Here is a 6,513-nt window from a genome sequence, read left to right on the forward strand (position 1 = left end):
TTGCCACTATCTATCTCATCTTGAATAGATTTTTCAAAATCAGGGCAATCATCAACATTATGATAATGGGTTTGATGAAATGAGCAAAAAGGACGTTTTGAAGAAGAAGCATTCTTGCGAGCTCTTTTGATTTTTTGCCTTTGGAGATAGTTTTTGAAGTTTTGGAGCTTAAGGAGTTCATCCATAGAGAGAGGAGTCTCATTTCCTAGGCCTTTTGTAGGAGGCGTAGGAGGGACACAAATTCCTTGCTCAAATTTCCCAAGTCCTTGTCCTCGAAAACCTTGTTTTGTTATTATATGAAAGCTACGACTATAAGAATGTTGCCAATGAGTAGTTTGGGGAATATGATCATGAATTTATTTGAAATCTAATGTGTAAGGGGGAATAAAAGGATTTGTAGATGAAGAAGGAATATCATGTGAAAGGATAATCTTCTTTCCTTTGTCATGCTTATCCTTTTTGGGAGTTTGGGGATGAACATCTTCATCATCTAAAGGTTCATCTTTACTTAGTTCTATGCAAGGGGAAATATCATGAATAAAATGCATAACATCATCCTCTCTACATATATTTTGATGTTGAAGATAAGTCCTAGGAGAATAAGGAGGGTCTAAAGATGTAAGAATGTTGATACTTTAGTTTTACTCTCCTTGATCAAGGGTATGTGTATAAGAAGAAGACGGGCCCATATTGTTTTCCAATGCTTGCTCTTTTTCAAAATGATCATTGGTTGAAGTATTAGCTCTCATCTCATTCACACAAGATACCCTAGGACAGGTACAAGGATTAGGATATCTAATATTGGGATCTACAAAATCCTTAAGGTGATTAACATATGAAATGCATTTTGTTAATAAAATCACCGCAATGCAACAAAAATGATACATGAAATCCTTGAGATCAATTTGGAAAGGAAATGACTTTGAAATCCTAGCAACACAATATGACCAAGTGATATTAATGAAAAGAAGCAACATGAAATAAAATAAGTCATTATCAAACACATGATTGTAATAAATATATTTTAAAAATAATGTAATCATGTGTGAAATGGCAAATAAATCTAATCCATTAATTGCCATTGAAAGTCTCTTGATTAAAATCTTAATTTAATTGGAAAGAAGATCTAAATCAGGACCTTTTTATGAAAATTAATTTAAAAGTTGAGTGTTGAAATTTGAATTTGTTTTCGACCTTAAGAGGTGTAAAAATTGATAAAGTACGCCAATTTTCTGGATTTAAGCAGAAAAATCCAATCAATTTCGTTTCCCAAAATTTTGAGAAAAAAGCTAGGGATCGAGTGCAAAGTGTACCTGTTTTGACCAACCTTTTCTGAAATTTTTAGGGATTATAGAAATTATGATTTTATTGGACAATCCAAAAAAATAGTTCATTTGGAGATGTCTAGATTGGTCAAATTAGCAGTCAAAGGTCGAAAATAGGAGATTCTTAAAGAATAGGGTTTTACTTTTTAACCACTTAATTTGTAGAGTGAAAAGATAGATTTGAATTGCAATTTTAAAATAGAAATCAGATCTGAAATAAGCAACTAAAATGCTACACTTCACAAGCTTAATTTCCTTATTATGAAAAATTAGGGTTTTTATGCAATTAACCTCTAAAATTTGCAAAAAGATAAAACTTGGAAATGAAAATTTAAAATTCAAATTGCAATTATTCAGATCTATAATAAGAAATCAGAAGTAAGATGTAAGACATCGGGTTCACCAAAATATGAAGTGGAAAATTGGATCCTAGTGGTTCCCCACCTAGGAGAGAGAAAGAAAACCACTAGGATGATTTTCACTTGGGAGATACTTTACATTCAAAAGAGGGGATTGAATCCACTAGATCCAGCTCCAAGGAGAATAAGGATGTGAATACCAAGTGGATTGGAAGGGTTGGAATGTGATTTACCCTCTTTTGTAAATGGAAGGGTTGACTTGTTGACTATGTAGAAAAAGGAGACAAAAATGGATGAAATAGGGAGCTATCGGATTAGGATCATGTTGTAACTTTGGATCTGAGATATTTAGACTGATACGGATCTACCCTGCAATTTTGGAGAAAATTCGTTAGGACCAAGTTGACAGTGTACTTGGTCCTTCGAAAAATCTGCACACCGAAAAGGGTTTTTCCGTCTCTACAAATGAAGTCCAAACTTGCAATTAAAGCTATGCACCTATGACCTACACATAGAAAAGAAGGGGAAAAGGGTTGTGGATAGGGGTTTTCCTTAGTCAAACCCCAGTTGAGGAATCAACCTTGAAAGAAAGTAATTGCAAATGCTTAAATGTAAATAATGGAAATGCATACCTTGTAGATCTGCAATTGATTGATGATTGTTGCTTTGCTTCTTGAATGTAATCATAAATGTTGTATGAAATGGCATGTAACATGACAAAACCCTAACACACACACATGCTTGCAAATGAATGTTGTAATATTGCTCCAATGGATGAATGAAGAAGACACATGAAGAAGAGAACTTGATAGATGCTTGAAGACTTGAATGCTTGATGATAATAGTGAAGTCCTTCCTCTTGAATTTCTGTATATTTTATGTATATAAAATTAGGGAATTGAATCTCCTTTTATACATGCCTAAGAAGATTAATTTTCATCCCACTGAAGGTGGACAAAGGAAAGTTTAAGTCCTCAAAGAGTATATTATGCTGAAGAGTTGGATAGACCTATCTTAGGGCCACCCTAAGGGGGAGGACAGGGGTGCCACACCCCTATCCAAGGGGGACAGGGGCACCATGCCCCTATCCTACCCTATCTTGGGGCCTTGAAAGGGTCCTGAGGTGTCATCAGGGCTGAGATGGGAAAAGTTCAAAATGAAGGTGCAAAGAGGGGTCTCAATCGAGTAGAGAGATGCAGTCGAATATGTGAGGGCCTAAGATGTGGTCAAAATTGTGAGGGTCACAATTTTATGATGCTACAACATGTTGTGATGTCTCCTGGACATATTCAGTTTTCTTTTGAAACAGAAGAATCAAGGATTTGTATGGTTCTTGTTACACATTTGTGATAAGTATTTGATTTGGAGGCTCATGCATAAGGAGCATGTTAAAATTTGCTTTCAAGTAAAAATTGGAGATAATTGTAATATTTCTAAGGTCAATAAGAATGTTTCAATATGCTCATTTGAGGTCTGGTTGTTGTAATGCATTAATGGTTTAAAGACTAGTAGTTTTGTGTTGAATATTGTTATCATAAGTGGGTACTTCATTTTTTGAATTTGTAAATGGATAAAGCGGTTAATCAAGCATCTATTCTTGTGCAAATCATGAAGAGAACCACACGATTAAATCTGAAAATTATTTTATCTTATTTCCTTTAATTTTTTGTTGTTGTTTTATTTTCTTTCTACTTCATACTAGTGCATTCATATAAATACCCCCACCATATTGTATGAAGTGTATCTGCTGTAGCATCACTGTTTGTCATAGTGAAATATCTGAAAGTGGTGTGAATATAGGTATACCCACCTTGGTCTTGTAGATCCTAAAGTCAGAAGGCTTCAAAAGCCTTATTCATTGGTCACTGATTCTGGTTATCCATGGATAGAAATAGGGTCATTCTTAGGATTTTCTAGTACATCAGTTGGAACAACCAACAGAGACAGTATAAGTATGTGGATGATCTAAATGTATGATGTATGAAAGATATGTGAGATTGAAAAAGAATAATCCAATTGACTATATGTGTAGTGTGTTTTTGCTAAGAAGGTACCGAAAACATTTCTGGTATTGCAGATTATGTTACAGTGGTGGATTCTCTTTTTCTTTCTTCTTCCTTCGGTAGTGAGCCTCTTATTGGCAATGGGCCCACCAACAGTGAGCATTTTGGAAGTGAGACACCCTTTATAAAAATCACCTTAACTGGTGTTATATATTGAGAACTAACATTCTCTTTGGTTTTTCCCTTCTTGGTTTTTCCACATCATATTTGGTGTTCATTGTGTGATCTGTTTTGTGTATGTGCTTTCATGTTATATCTGCATTAATTAATTTTATTGGCTATTCCAGATGTGTAAAAGAGTTAAAGTAAAAGTTTAAGTTTTCAAATGATTAACCCCCCTCTCAGTTGCCCAAATATTTGACTGATTTGTTACTGGGAGACAAACTATGGATGGGAGTGTGATTGTTGTGGAAACCATTCATTCTATGGCAGTGTCTAAGAAAAAGGCCATGCTTATCAAGTTGGATATGGAAAAAACCTACAATAGGGTGAAATGGACCTTTTTTCAAAGGGTGATTGTTAGCTTTCAGATTTGCCAGTGAATGGGTTGACTGGGTCGTGAGTTGTGTGTCCTCCTCCACCTTTTTGTTCTCATTAATAGAGAACCTTTGAAGCTTTTTAGTGCTTCTGGGGGTCTTTTCCAAGGAGATCCTCTGTCTCTCTCTTTGTATATGTTTATCATTTTGGTTGAAGGGCTTGAAATATTTATTAGGTCTCAGGTCCAACATTGATTGATTCAGGACTAGAGATGGGGAGATAATTTGCCTCCTTCAATGACACTGCTCTGATGTCGCTAGGATTACTAAGGCAGTTAATATCATAAGTGTTGGAATTATACACTCAATAAGAATGGTTGATGTTTTCATTGATGGAAACCAACCGATAATAGGTTGTATAGGTTCTTCGGCACCGGCACCGACATGGACATTCACCAGCATCCAGATTACACTGGCAATGAAGTATACCGATAGTCAGGCTGACATGAGACAAATTTTTATTTATGTGAATTGTATTGTAAATGAAATTAAGTATTTGTAAGCCGACACGATGTATTGTAAAGACTTATATATGTAATGAGATCTAATAGGTCAATTTTGATATATAGCATGCAATAGAACAATATTATGTAGAAGATAGTGAAAGGATTTTGTAATAAGGTAGATAGGTTATGTAAGTGAATTTCATTCACCGGCAAGGTTTTTGGTTAAGGTTTTTGATAGAGCTTAAACTAGTACTGAATCAAGCATTGCAGATGCTAATTTGAGCAGTTGATTATCTTGGATTTAATTATCCATTTTGTAGTCAGTGAGACTCTTCTATTGAGCAGTGAGCTCTAGGCTATTGGTCTTCCTACATGTGCAAGCCCATATTGTAAGTAATATTTATTCATATTGGCTAGTGAGTAAATATTGTGGGTCACAAATCCCACCAAGGTTTTTCCCTTACTGGGTTTCGTCGCCAAAACATCTTGTGTTATGGTGTGCATTTATGCTGTCTCTGTTATTTCTCTTTACTGCACTATTGCATGTTTACCAGTACATTAATTTAAGTTACAAAGTTGTAAATAAGTTCAAATATTCCATTAACCGGTTAGACATTGACTCACCCCCCCTTCTTAGTGTCTTTGGGACTGTCATTGCATCTAACAATTGGTATCAGAGCCTGGTCCTCTATTTGCAAAAACCTAACAGCTTGAGGAAGATTCTGAAACCGGTACCGATGGAAAATTTTAGAAAACAGTTGGAAGGAGCTCTTGAAGATTTTGATGCAGAAAAATTGAAGAATATCAAACTTGAAGATAATCTGAGGACTGCTAAGGAATTCATTAAAGGACTTCAAGAGAACCTGGTTATAGCACAAAACAAGAGGAAGAAACTTCATGAGAAAATGCAGAAACATGATGAAGAAAAGGAAACTCTTAGAAATATTGCAGAGAAGTTGAGACAAGAGAATAGTAATATGAAGAATGAAATGCAAGATTTAACCATGAGGCTATGTAAGGATATTTGAAGACAGGAATAAGAATGAAGAAGACTTGACTAGAAGACTTAATGAGGGAGGTAATGAAAATCTAAGACTTTGTCATGAAATTGATATGCTAAAGACAAATTTGATTCACATGCAACATGATAAAGAGGAGCTTATGAGACAAGTTGGGATTCTAGAAAGTGAGTTTATCACTGCAAATGAACACAAAGACAAATTCAAGAAAAGTTTAGAAAAACTTGATGACATGCTGAAAAGACAAAAACCCGATGGAGATACAGTTGGACTTGGATTTGAACATGGAGAAAGTTCTGGGAATGCAAATAATCAAGATCACAGTAAACCGGTAAGACAACCTAATACTTATAAATTTAATGGGAAATGTTTCAATTGCAACAAATTTGGTCATAGAGCAAATCAGTGCAGATTTAGAAATAATCTGAATATAAATTTACCCACCGGTCAATGTTCCAAATGCAATAAAATTGGTCATAACTCAAAAAATTGTAGAATGAATGTGAAATGCTATGTTTGTGGTAGATTTGGACATTTATCTAATCAATGTAGAACACAAACCAGTCAAGGATATGGAAAAGCTAGTCAAAGGAATAATGTAACTTGTTATGCATGTAACAAGATTGGGCATATTGCAAAATTTTGTAGAAGCAAGACTATACCGGGGAAAAATCAAGGATCTAATGAGAAGGGAAAAGAAAAGGTAAATGAAATAAAGAAATAATTTTCAAAACAATGGATTAAGAAGAGAGATCAGAGAGTTGA

This window comes from Cryptomeria japonica, chromosome 6, assembly GCF_030272615.1.
Source record: "Cryptomeria japonica chromosome 6, Sugi_1.0, whole genome shotgun sequence".
Taxonomy (NCBI): Eukaryota; Viridiplantae; Streptophyta; class Pinopsida; order Cupressales; family Cupressaceae; genus Cryptomeria; species Cryptomeria japonica.